General features: G+C 39.9%; 1 protein-coding gene across 3 annotated transcripts in view; it reads right to left on the reverse strand.

Annotated features, from left to right (window-relative positions):
* MEF2A (myocyte enhancer factor 2A) overlaps positions 1-11,465 on the reverse strand; it is a 93,868-nt gene extending 82,403 nt beyond the window's left edge. For 2 of the 3 annotated variants that reach the window (XM_063142162.1, XM_063142164.1), the window contains exon 1: positions 11,309-11,465. The gene's annotated coding sequence lies outside the window, so the exon portion shown is untranslated. The remainder of the gene's footprint in view (positions 1-11,308) is intronic. The other variant, XM_063142161.1, reaches the window with a different exon arrangement.
* Between the last annotated feature and the right edge of the window lie 563 nt (positions 11,466-12,028).

Genomic DNA, 12,028 nt, shown 5'->3' on the forward strand with positions numbered 1-12,028 from the left:
CTAGCCTTACAACCAGAACCACAAATCAGGATTTGCTTTTGTTCTTAGGCTTGTTTTGTTTAGGAGGAATAATTCAGGAGCCCCAGTTCAGACAACATGCTAAGCTTTCTGATTCCAAGTAGCTGAGCTGCACCCACTAGCAGGAGAAGCTGCATTCTCTGGAATTGTGGCTTATCATTGCATGCAAATGTGGCGACAGTTTGAGCACTACAGGCAGGCGATATTAGAAGCAGGGTGTTAGGAAGAGATTATAGACATTTACAACACAAAATCAAATATTTATCTCTTCTTCTTAAAGGATGCATAACTTAACTTGAAAGGCTCCTAACAATTCTGGATCCTTGCCTAAAACCAAGTGCTTTCTGGCCTTGGAAAACTTATTTGGCCTACTGTTCTCACAGGATATATCTTGTCAGGGTGTGTTCATGATGGCCATTTTATACGATCTACTATTTGTCAGATTCACACTGCATTATGAGACTCGTCCAACTAGTCCTTCTTGGAAGTTCTCGAGGAAGTAAGGGTGACACTGCACTACCCTACCATGTGTGAACCCCACTAAACCAGCCACATGTTCCTTCAAGATCCAAGTGGCTTCCTTTTCCTGTTCCACTCCCTTTCTCAACAGCCCCATTTTTCCCATAGCCCAAGCATCTAACAGTAGTACATCTGTGTAGTACTGCCCTCATTTCAATATAATTTCAGAAGTATTTCTGGACAAGTATTTTTGTAAAAAAGAAAAGAAAAAAAGAATGCACATGTGAGATCCCGCAATGATGGAATCCAGAGATCCACCATGAAGTATGTGTGAGGAAACAGAAAAGACACTATTGAAGAACAATCTTAAATGAAGCATACTGTACTATAAAAAATTAGTAAACAGTGGCAGATATAAGCAGATGATAGCTAAATGAAAGAGATGATACAAATATACCCAAATGATCAGACATTCATTCATGTAGCGAAGCAGACACACACATACACACATCAAAATACATACTAATGCTCTGCTTGAATCAGAAAAGCAAACGTTAGAATGTCAGTATTTTTCCAAACCAATAGGAATATTTTCATCACTTAATTACATACAATATCAACAATCTTGTTTCAATAGATGTTAAGAAACTTTTTTTATTCCCAATGCACCAGTTAGTACAGGTCCATTCTGAACAAATTAATACAAAATTGTAAGCATTTCATTGTGGTCGTTTTCATTAAACACCAAAAATTATATTCAAAGTGCAATATTAACATACTCTTCGCAGTTACTTTGCACAGACAAAATATTACTGAATCTATGAAAGGATGCTAAGAAATTTGGCTATTATTCAGATACTGAAAAACTACATCTTACATGATTGAGCTTTTAGTTCATGCAGCCATGGAAATGGCCCAATATTACTTAATCCTATTTAGTATAAACTTACCTGCCTACTAACACTAATTTCTTTTAATACATACATAGTCACATCCTGATTCAAACTACATTTATACGCAAGCAACTCTAAATTGCAATGGAACATGATTACACTGACTCCTTTTGAAACCATATGTATTAGAGAAATGCAAGAGTACTCATGTTTTGATGATCTTCATTGCCAAAGTTTGTGCCCACTAAAGACTATGCCCCTCCCATAAAGGGAGGGGGATGGTCTTAAATGATACCATCCCAAACTACAAAGGCATCTGGAGTGCTTTCAGAGCTCAGCACAGTTGTGGGCATTGGCCTCCAACTTTCTTCAGAAGGGTGCTCAGTTTTGGAAGCAATTCAGGACCCAAATGAGATTGCAAGACTAACAACTTGCTGTCTTTCCCATAGGTACAGTCCTAAGTGCACTGCTTAGCAAGATATAACATATGCATTGTAGCCAATGCAAACTTCCTCAGTGTATGCCTATGTTTAAATTACTGGTATCAACCTTGCATTTAGTTGATTTCTGATGGTCAGTTCAGCTTGATTTTTTCACATCTTTATCTCTTGATACAGGAAGTAGAAATGCATTTATATGATAAACACATCCATGAAGACAGGCTAAAACACTATCAGTCAGGACCAAATTTATAAAACATAGCTAGGAGGGGATATGACAGAATGAAATTAAGTGTTAACTCCATAAAGTTAACAGGGAACAGTTACCTTTTTGACACCACAGTAGAACATTGTCATCAGATTAAACCATTTTTGCCATGCAAACTCAGTTGACCCATCAAAGTGTTTTCTACCAAAACTGACAATGGCAGGGGCTTCCCTTTTAAAAACTGAGATGAGTTCTCAAAAATAGACAACTCAGTTTATCCACTTTATGGCTTTGGAGTAACTCTGGCATCTTAGCATAGATATAAAAGGTTGAGAGAAGGGTAATCCTTACACAAGTATTTAGAAAATTGCCAGAAACAGGACACTGTTCTTCATAGGTCCTGATCAAGCACATTTTTTTTTGCATTTTTAATGCAAGAATATTAGAACTGCTCTGATGGGTTCCTCTTTGTGGTGCAGGCTTCTTCATCTGAAAGCAGTGACTTCAGCTATGTTGGGGCAAAATGATGTAAATCTCATAGAAATTAGATCGGTTACTTTTTGCTCAAACTTTCAAGTACGTCCAATCTGTTCGTTTCCAAAATATCACTACAACCACTCACATCATTAGATAGTCACAGTCCACAATCCTGCTCTAGAGATGTGCATACAAGCAACACCTAATTTCATTGAAGATCTCCAAATTCCATCTCAAAACTTGATTTGTTTCCTGTCTGTATCAGATTGTGATCTTTGGGTGTTTTCTCTGTATTTCCATGCATATTTTTCCAAATATATTCATCTTTGAAATGTATACATTCTTCTACAATTGAAGTGTCTTTGTGCACATTTTTCAAAAGTATGCACTTTAATGCACATTTTCAATGTACACATATTGTTCAACATTCAGGGGGTATCTCTGCCGCCCATCACAACTCAACTGCACAGTGCCAAACAGGTCCCAGCTCCATGCCTGGAGCTGGTGAGAAAAAGCAGGAGTCATCCCACAATCGTGCTGGACAAACAAACAAGGCCATCTAAAACCATGTGCACCTATGGGAAGACTAGGTAAATTACCCCCACCTCAATCCAAAGAAACCACAGAGCTCTACACAAGTCTGTCTTGCACTAGTACATCAATTGTGAAGGTACTAAATCCATTAATCAGGAATGATGCTGCAGCAATGTCAGCCAAACTCAGAAGAAAGCTTACTATGAAGCATGTGCTTACAGATACAGTGTTCTGTGAGCTCAGGGCAGTTCACAACATACACAGAGATTTATTTTTTATTTTTAAACACCATCTGTATTGTGACGTGAGAGCAGAAACAAGTGTGCAAAGCAGTATCTGACACTGCCATCATGTGCACACTTATCTGGGATTAAGCCCCTTTGAACACAGTGGGATTGGTTTCTGAGTAAAAGTGATGGTACTGAGCTGTACGAGTCCAGGAAAAGCCAGTGCTGGATGAAGAAATCTAGAAACCCAATCCCATGAGCTCAAGTATGCAAATAAATTACAAACACAGCAACAGGAGCCTCACTTCAGACCTATATAATTTTCTTGTTGCCAAGGTTATTGAAGGAGCAGAGCCCTATCTTCTGTTCTCCAGGTTCAGAAACCAGCCCAGTTCAAATTTGACAAGAAAGGGTACCCCTAATGATCCACAGGTAAACAATATAGTAACATTGAGACCACTGTGGTTAAGTATGCAATTCTGTGATATATACTTCACAAAGAGGGTGGATCCCCCATTGCAGGTTTCAATGATCAAAGTAAACACTATTATGTGCAACCAGTATGGAATTCCAAACAAGTGCAACTGAATGACACTATTTAAAGAAGTGTTTTATACACATTGTGCCACACCTTCTATTAGTGTCTCAGCAATGTAACATGACCGAAAATGAAACCAATGAAGGCAGTAGGGCTGGCTTTCAGCTGTCAGATTTACCAGAATTGTCAGCCTCTATAGGCTGAACCTCACAAGTCGATATTTCACTTTATGATACCCAACTAAGAAAATCCATATTTTATTGCACCTTGTTTATATCAAAGCGCAAAGAGATGGGCATAAACAAGGCCTGTATGAGAAATGTTCCTGCTAAGTATAATCATTACAAAGCTTTTTCAACTCCAAACATAAGCAGATGGACAAAATCCAAATAGTAGGATTACCACTGCTAAAGTAAATCTGGCATCTCAAGAAGAGACTTCATTAAAAAAAAATACAGATGAAAAGGAAATGAAGCATGTGCTCAAGAATATTGTGGGAACACCAATAGTAATTTCTCTACGCAGTAGGCGTAGGAATAAGATTGCTATGATGCAGCATTTGTTTTCAACTGTTGCTATATTTTACTCATTCATTGGATACTATGCCAGACACAGTTCTAAATTAGACAGTCATCCACAAGTACTACATTTCAGGAAATCTTATTTAAGGAAAACTTAGGAAGTAGTAATATCTTATAACAAACTGGTTATAATAGTGTACAGGGTTGAAGATGGTGTGAGGAAGACAGAGTGAGTATAGAACATAGTTAACTATGACCAAGTCTTTCAGATAAAATCACAAGTGAATTAAGAGTCCTCACAAAGGATAAAATATGCTATCTACTGAATGGCAGTTTCATATTCTTTCAGACTTCACATAGGAAAAATTTATTATAGTTTCAATCTAAGCAGTATTTTTCCGCAATACATTCAGCAAATCTATCCAAACGAATAGTTTCATGCACTTCCCTGAACCAGCAGGAGGGAACGTTAATATAGCTGCACTATATCACCATTCATTTCAAGAAAAGTTTACATATGTGCACAGCGAACTTCTTCCGCCAAAGCAGAGTCTGGAGTGCACATGAAGGCAGCAATGTTCATGAATATGACTAATTAGCTCCAAGTAATTTGCTCTTCAACACAAGTTTGATCCCCAGAGCGCAGGGTTCTGCCTCCTCCTTCATCCCACTAATCCCCAAACACTGGGAACTCCCACACTCATTCTCAAAGCCAAAAGGTCAGGCAGCAATTATGATGACACAACACTTTGACAGTTAGAGGAACAAACTTCTTCCACTTGGTAATATAATCCCAACAACTGGTTCAACAGCAGATTGTCACTTATGAATGTTCATATGAATACAAACTGTCCTTTAGCAACATTTCCAGCAGACAAGACCAAAGAAGTAGGCATCCAATATCCATTAATGTTAAAATTATTCTACTCAATAATTTATATTCAAGCATTCACAAAGCTAAACATATCTATTATTTCCTCACAGTCACCAAGTTACAATCTAACAGATCAAAAGTGTACATTTCAGAATCACTGGACTTATTTTAACAGAAAATCTTTAGGTGAGAAATTCGGTCTGTTTTCATTGCTATACCTGAGGTCAGTCAACACATTCAAATGGCTTTAAATTAAGAAGTTAAGAGCACAATCCTATGCATGTTTAGGCAGAAAAATGTCCAGCTCCAAGCATGCCCCGGTCATAGCTGGCTAGAGCATGCATGGAGCTGTAGGACCTTTTTCTATCAAAACATGCCTAGGTTTGCACTTTAAGACAGATATTTGCTGGACAACGCAGTTCGTTGTGGTGCTGTTTTTTATATGTGAGCTAGCAACAAGTTTGAAATGTAATTAAGCTTCAAAATAATAAAAATAATAATGGGGGCTTCTAAGTCTTCTAAGTCATCTAAGTCATCTAAGTCTTCAAGTTTAAGTCTTATGTTGTGGAAAGTCTCACTAATTTCAGCCATTTTGATACAGATATGTGCCATAATGCGAAACATAAATTTAGTTCCCTTTCAATGTCATCTGTACAAAGATATGCAAGGAAAATGTTATATGACTATGAACTAAAGGGACAGGCTGTGAGGTGAATTGGCATAGAGAACTAGGGTAAAGGATTAGGATTTGAGGAAAGAGAAAGGTCTATGGAGATCATCCAAACTATTTTCACTGACCCTGTTCAGATGACACACTAAGCCAAGTGTTTAAGCATTTTGAACTAAACATCGTGGTTTACCATGTCGTGTGAACCATTCCTAACCACGTAACTACGGTTTAAACATGCTCACTAACCATTTGCTGCAACAGGCTTAGCAGCCTAACCATAGCTTAGCATGTTGTCTGAACAAGCCCTATATGAACTATAGTATTTTCAGGACAACTGTGATGCAGATAAAATCACAACACATTAAGGAAAAATCTTGTGAAATAATAAATTATTCTTCAAACTTGGGAGGATTTCTAACTTGTTTTATAAATAAACAATGGAGGAAGTGAAGCAGCAGAGAAGAACTACCATCTCTACTTGCTGCTGCTTTTACTAACTGGGCTGGGCCCTTCCTGCTCCTCAAAGAGGCCATCACAACCAACAACCCTGTGAGGAAGAACAATATGACCACCAACTCTAGGGTTGTTGTTGGTAGTATCACCTGGGCTCCCTGAGCCTTTTCCACAGGAGGGTGTAACAAGATACCACAAGATTCCAGCAAGCCCCAAGATCACAGGATATTACTTGGAGTCCTGCCAAGGCTTGTTTTTAAACTGTGGGTAGCCTCTTTCCATCAGAGCCGGCCATTATAAGAATGATAGAACATTAAGAATTAGTGCCCAAGTTTTCTTGTTTTCCTTTTCCCACCCCATCCCATTTTCCTTTTATCTTTTTAGATTGTAAACCAGAGGGCAAAGACTGTCTAGTTTTTAGTAATCTTTAAAGCATTCTGGGAGCCTTTCTGCTTGAAGAACGGGTTATAATGATTTATGTTCAATAAATGCTAACCCAGAGAAATTAAGATAAAACTAACTGACTTACTGACAATTTCATTCCTTACATCTTAAGTGATGGAAACTGGGATCAAAATTTGGCTATTTGCTTAAATCACTCAGGTCGCTTTGAGATTTTTCTGGTATTTCCTACTAGCCTCAAAATTCCATTTACCTTAGCAAGCATTAACACTTTTTTGTCACACTGATGGCACTACATGGTTGCATTCAGATGTCTCAACGAACTACAGTTCCATGAACTGCAAGTCTTGACCTTGCATGCTACCTCCTTGTTCCTCCTCGAGCTGTGCCATGAAGAGATGAGGTTAATTTTAATTATGGTTAGTGGAAACAAGTCAGCTACATAAAAGTTTGAAGTTGGCTTGTTTCTACTAACCACAGTTTGTCAGGTTCAGATGAAATGGAAGTGAAAGGTTCTGAGTTCCACCTCACAATCATACGTTCCAAAGGCAGAGGGAACAAAGAACTATGGTTTAGCATGCCATCTGAACATGCCCTATGACAGATATGGAAACAATGAGTGTGGCTGTTTTAAAACACAAGTAGTGTAAATTAATTGCAATCCATCCATTTGGAGTTTAGCATCTACCACATTCAGAAAAGTTATAGGCATTTGTTATAAACAATTAAATAGTGGCCCTGCAGCTCAAGATAGCTGATTCCTCACGTACCCAAATTAGTTGTCTGATTAGATATGTACAGTTTTGGCTAAACAGCTACAGAAAGATATGGAAATGTGAATCAAATATAATCAATAGCAACATGCATACTAATCTTTCAAGAGTTTTAAATATAGGAAGTGTGAATGTTTAGTCTATTTAGCATGCCAACATTTAACAATTAATAATATACATTTCAAAACCAATTCTTTCAGAGATACAATGGAAAGTGGCAATTAAGGAGACACAGAACTGGAGACACAAGTGTTGCACTGCAGAAGGGGGAAAAGTCTTTCTCATAGCATTATTCTGTGCATGTGAATATACAAATGTGATTCCTCAAAAAGCCCCATTAAACCATTGACTGACGAACCTTAAACTAAATCTTCAGATTAAGTCTCCTGAACAGTTAAGAGTACTAATAAAAACTATGGCTGATAGAAAAAGGGAGGCACCAATAAAAGCAGTGTTAATTTAATATGGTCCTCAGACCAAAGTCTCAAGCTTTACAAAATCACAGCCACCTTTTAAATGTACATCTTCTGTACAGTCCAAATTAAAAATGTTTTTGAGCATACTTTCTCATGCCACCTCACTTCTTTACATTTCCTGTTGCCACTTTCCCCCTCTTTCAGACACCGTTTTCCTTGCATCATTTATACCTAAATCATGAACACTGAGCCAACAGCAGTTAGGCAATCATGCATCCATTTCAATGGGACTACTCTAAGTAGGACCAACAGATACAACCCATGATAACCAATCCTTAAACACATTTTCCGAACGTTGCAATAGAATCTGTATTAGCATTGTAAAATGAATATATTTGAAATTGAGCTTAGAGCCCTCTAGGTGTACTCTCACCATTTAGTCTTACCCCTCAACATCTTATCTGAGTTTTCAAATGATTTACAGCACCAAATCTAAGTTAGTCATCCAATTACTGTTGCTTAGATTCTACTGGAACCATCATTTTAAATAAGTGTCGACCCATTCTAGAGTGGTTAAAAATTCCACGTTAAAATAGTTTGCCTGCATCAGTAGTCTGCATATCAGTAACTAACTTCAAAATGAGCAAACTTACTACTGAAAAAGAAATCCTATAGTTCTCACCCAGACAAAGAACAAACAAGAATATTGTAAGCCACAACTGGCCAATAAAAATAAATGCTGCTATTACTTTAAGCGTCGTATTAAAAACCAGCTGCCACTAAGATGGAAAAAGCACACTCTTAAGGTGGAATCCTACACATGTTTCGACAGAAGAAAGTCCTACAATTTCCTGCATTCCTCAACATGGCTGACTGGGGAATGCTGGGAGTTGTAGGACTTTTTTCTATCAAAACATGCATAGATTGTGCCCTTAGCAGTCTTAGAAAGCATAGCAAGATACCTCTCAAGATTTCATTAATAAAAATTACACTGGAATACTTAAATGCCAAAGCCACGTACTTGAATTTTTGTGCTTCACATCACTCCTGATGGGTTTTAGGAAAGCCATAGATCATACAGTTTAGCTGCTTAAGATTTTGGACTAAACATGATGTACAACAGCTTTCTGCTTTGACAGGACAGGTTTTTTGGAAAAGAATATTGTTACAATGACTGAAAAAGTATTTTCCCTTTTATGCACTTCCTATAACTTGCCCTAAGAAATTTACCGAAAAAATGCTTAGTTAGACCATCCATGGCAACGCCTTGCAGGTCTCCCACACCGATTTTTATAGTAAACAACAAAAACAATCACAATATGTCACACACAAAGAGAAGAATGCCTACTAATATATCAGTAGAACTAAAATGCTTGGGTTCCCTTATCATCAGCAGCGTGAATCTATAAACAGGAAAAGTGCATTGGAAAAGTCTAACTTTATAGGCAGAGCTAACCTCAGTACGGACCTCAGGTACTGCTGTTTTGCACTAAGATAGAAATAACTCGGTTTCTTCGTAAACTCTATTCCTTCCGTGGCAGTCAAAATAAAGCTTAAACACAGTTTGCCTTTTTGAAGTTTAATCTTTCCTTTGAAGTTTGCCAACAGTAGCCAAAAATTTTACAGCAGTGAAACTGAAATACAGCGTTGTCTGGCAAGCATGAGAAACTGTTTCCATGGTAGTCTTCCCAACAGCTCCTTCTAAAACAGGTATATGTACTGATCTTACAGAATGTGGATAAATATTTCCAGCCAAAACCTGCCATTGGTCTCTCGTAACTTTAAACAAAATCAAAAGAAGCAATGTAACCCTTCTCTACCCATCACAGATGAGACAGACATGCCTTCCATTAGATTTCTAATAATGAAGTTAGCTGTTAGCTGGATCCTAAACACACACAAAAAGTGTCTTCCCTAATTTGCTGCTCATTTCCTCCACTTCATTCTGTTCCTGTGCAAGATTTACAGATGCCCGCCTAACCATATCTCTCTCTCTCTCACACACACACACTCACACACACTCTAAGGGTACAAGAAATTCAAGGTTTCGCTCCACAATGAAAATTGGCCCAACTTAAACTCCTCCTTTCCCTATTCTTATCCACTACCTTTACTCTCAGCATCCAAGGGTTCCACTCCACAGCTATCAAAATAATAATGGAGTTAAGCAAGGTTTCTAAAACCACATATTCCCATAATTTACCTTCTCAATGCATAACTAACTCTTTTCAACCTCACACACTAATGCTGTACTGGGGGAGGAAGGAGGAGGAGAAAGAAGAAAGAATATTTTCAGGACAGCATGTGAGGGAATTAACAGTCTATGAGAGGGAACATGATTCTGTCAACAAGAATGCTGCCTACATCCTTCCTTCCTCTCCCCCCCCCCTGCCACCATCCCCAAATGTTTCTTGCCTTCAAGATCCATCACAGAGAGGATTCTCTGTTACACAGACTCATTTCCCTAAAGTCTCTTTTACTCCACAACCTCACCACGTTTAAAAAGAAAAGAAAAACAAGCTCCACCAAACCAGGCAGTAGTGGAGGAAAGATAGAGAGAGAGAGAAGAAGAGAGATTGGAAAATAAGAGTATCTTTTTGATATCTTAATGCGTCCGTAAGCTGCCTTCCGAACGCATTATGAGTCCAATTCTGGAGAGGAAAGCAGGAAATAAATTAAAAACAAAAAAACCCAGTTCTCCGAACCACCCAATAAATTCAATGGGAAAAGAAGCCAGGAGTGTAGGGGAGGGAGAGGGAGAGAAAGAAGCACAATCCTTGGAAGGAAGGCACCACATCCTACTTCAGCCATTGTTTTCTCTTCTTGCAAACCCAAACTCTGCTAGCCAAAAAGTGACAACCCAATCCTGGCACAGATGTGCACCACTTCAAAGAATTATGTTGTGTACACACACACACACACATACACCCCCCCCATAAAAATCTGTTTACGCCAACTTATATATAAACATAACAGACACACAAACACGTGTATACAGATACACACGTATGCACGTGCAATTTTAAACTGTTTTATATATAGATATTATGTATAAATATATATATTTTTTCCACTTCCTAGATCCACATTGTTATCCAAAATTCTAACTGTCTGGGCTAGAAGTTGGGGGGAGGAGGAGGAAAAGGAAAAGAGGGGGGGCGACCTTCTTCTACAACCCCCACCTTTTAAAAAAAATAACCACTCTTTTAACTCCATCACCGTCCTAACTTGGGGGGAAAGACTGAGGGAAATGAGGGGGGGAGACGGTTCTCCCCCCCCCCCCCCCGCCAGTCCTTAACCACCTCTGGCTTCTTCTCCTCCTCCTCCGTCCCCCCCCCCCGTTTTTTTAATTAAAAACAAACCCCTCCCTCACAGAGAAGCCCTCAGACCCCGTAGTTTACTCACCCGTCAGCACCCTCCCCTCCTCCGCAGCTGCTGCTGCTGCCGCCGCCGCCTCCCGACTGAGGCTCCTCCGAAGACACTGACACCGGCGCACGGATATCCACGGGGCGCTATTTTTAGGCGACACGACCAAGGCGCGGCCGGAACTACTTCCACTACCCCCCCCCTTCCCCTCACGTCTCTTCAAGCGGGCAATGTGCTTCACAACCCCGCGTTCTCGTATTCTTCCGCCGCTCTTCCGCCGCTCTACCGCCACCGCTTCCCGGGAACAGTCAACGGCAGGCCGGGTGGGAAAAGGATACGTGAGAGCCCCGCGCGCCTCCTCGGGCGCTCTTCTATGTACTTCTGTTCCTCTCGAAGCGCCGCCAGCCACGGGACTATATTTTACTTAACAGTAGGGGAGCGGCTCGGCCTGTTACGTTCTTCACGCCGTCAGACCGCGATGCCACGAGCTGATAGGGCGGAAGGCGGGAGTTCAGGCGTTTACGATCCAACCCGAAGGCGAGGAAGCTGCCAACCAATCAGCGAAATGTTAGTAGGCGGATCCCTGTGCTTTTGCTTGACAGGGCAGCAGCCCCAATCAGAGCGGCGTACACCGGATAACAAATGACCAATCGGAACTGGAGAGCGGTGTGGAGCTGTTCCGAACAGTCCTTGACAGGGTCTTGAGAGTGTAAAGGGGCGCGCGCATGCGCCCAGAGCGCGCTTGCTGCGTTGTGTTTT

This window comes from Elgaria multicarinata, chromosome 16 (assembly GCF_023053635.1).
Source record: "Elgaria multicarinata webbii isolate HBS135686 ecotype San Diego chromosome 16, rElgMul1.1.pri, whole genome shotgun sequence".
Classification (NCBI taxonomy): Eukaryota; Metazoa; Chordata; class Lepidosauria; order Squamata; family Anguidae; genus Elgaria; species Elgaria multicarinata.